At 40.3% G+C, this 1,842-nt stretch overlaps 1 long non-coding RNA gene across 2 annotated transcripts in view; it reads right to left on the reverse strand.

The window, feature by feature from the left end:
* Positions 1 to 231: 231 nt before the first annotated feature.
* LOC111744194 overlaps positions 232 to 1,842 on the reverse strand; it is a 44,045-nt gene continuing 42,434 nt past the window's right edge. For both annotated transcript variants that reach the window (XR_002782046.1, XR_002782047.1), the window contains one exon: positions 232 to 1,280. This is a non-coding gene — a long non-coding RNA (uncharacterized LOC111744194). The remainder of the gene's footprint in view (positions 1,281 to 1,842) is intronic.

Here is a 1,842-nt window from a genome sequence, read left to right on the forward strand (position 1 = left end):
AAGACAAAAGGTATGCAGCTGAAGGAGAAGGAGGTGGAGAAATTGTCTTTGTTGCTTGGGTGTGAGGCAGGGTGAGCTCTCCTCTGTAACTGTCTCTCTTGTTACCAGAGTCACGGACTGGGAGGCCAGAGATAAAGAACACAGGCTTTAGGATAAAGCAGACCTTGATGCGAATTTTGGTGTCTCTGTCTTCTTTCTGGACAAATGATTTAACCTCTGGGCCACAGCATGCATAATGGGTAAATGAGGATTTTATTAGTACTCACTTCATAATGTTGTCATGATGACTGAATTAGGTAATATATGTCCTCAGAAATTGCTGGCTCATAGGAAATATAAGATATTATTATTTTTACAGCTTTTAGGCAGATACGTTGAAAGATAAGAATTTAATTGACCACATAAACTTTTTACCGAAAATTCTCCCTGGAAAATGAAATTAATGTCTTCCAAATAAATACCAAAACTTCTATTTTGAGATGCATTGCTGAGGGCTCTTTACTCAGCTGTGGTTCCATCATTTAATAAGCCTCCATTAAAGGTACAAGATGTCAAGGCACAACTTTTATTCTCAACAAATGCAATATTTGGTTTTCCTCTCTCTCCCCATTTTTCCTGCTCCTCAGACTTCTCTTTCATTTCATCCTCTTCTCTTTTTTCTCCTTTCTCATTTCCTTGTCTTCTTCCACTTTTGTCTACCTTCTGCTTGGCCTCTGTAGTCTCAAATGAATGCTAAAAACAGAAGCGACCTTAGGAGATCATCAGTTCAATCCACTCATGTTGCATACAAGCAAATCAAAGTCCAGACAGAATAAGGGTTCACCCATAGATATGACCACCGCCACCACACTGCCTAGGCGGTCATAGGCCAGGACTGGAGCCAACTTTCGCATGAAGCTTCCTTTCCACTCAGTTTCTAGAGATCATCTTATACCAGAGTTTCCCAAACCCTGTACTGAAGGAAAATGTCATTTTTAGTTTCTCAATCTGCATTTAGAAAACAAATGATGCTGGAATTGCTTTTTCATTTGGGAGTTTAGGTGAGATCAAATGCATTATGCTTTTGAAACTTCAGTGGTAGACATGTTTGTCAGAGTGATAAAGACAAAGAAAATCATGGAAGGTGCTCAGTGAGGTCCTGTCTCCATGTTTGAAGACATGCGTGACTGAGGTCTCACAGGACTTTCCAGCTTCGTGACTCTATAAACAGAAGTTTTCTTCCAAGCACTCTCCTCTCCATAAAAGCCTGGCTGCTATATCTCGAGTTCCCAATCTGGAAGCTGTGGAACAAGAACCAAATTTTAGAGTAAGGCGGGAATAAAGAACAATGATATCATCCATCTATAGGACAGTCATTCCCTGTAAGATGCTGTGCTAGGAGGTTTACACGTTTAGCAGGTCCAAATATCACAGGGCGTAAAACTCAAAGGTGTAAGAAAGACCACATTTTCACTTCTCTTTAATTCAATTTCCTCTCTACTCTGAGCTCCATTCTGCTTAGAGGCCAAAATCATTTTAATAGAATCACTTCCAGGATTTCTCAGTCATTTTACATGAAATGCAGTCAATTCAAACATTGTGACACATTTGGGCTAATGAAATGTGAGCAGAAATTACGTATGCCACTTCCAGGTAGAAACCTGTAAGAGCCAGGAAATAAGTCACCACCTCTCTTTCCCTGAGCCTCAGTCATCATTGATGTTTCATATGGTCCTGTTTTCATCCTCCCAACAAAGGGTGAGGACAATGTGAAGCAGACATACCTGCTCTCAAGATGGACAGGTAGCAAGAGCAAGAGATAAAACTATCATTTAAACCACTGAGATTTGGGGCTGTTTGTTA

The sequence above is a fragment of the Pteropus vampyrus genome, unplaced genomic scaffold (assembly GCF_000151845.1).
Source record: "Pteropus vampyrus isolate Shadow unplaced genomic scaffold, Pvam_2.0 Scaffold129, whole genome shotgun sequence".
Classification (NCBI taxonomy): domain Eukaryota; kingdom Metazoa; phylum Chordata; class Mammalia; order Chiroptera; family Pteropodidae; genus Pteropus; species Pteropus vampyrus.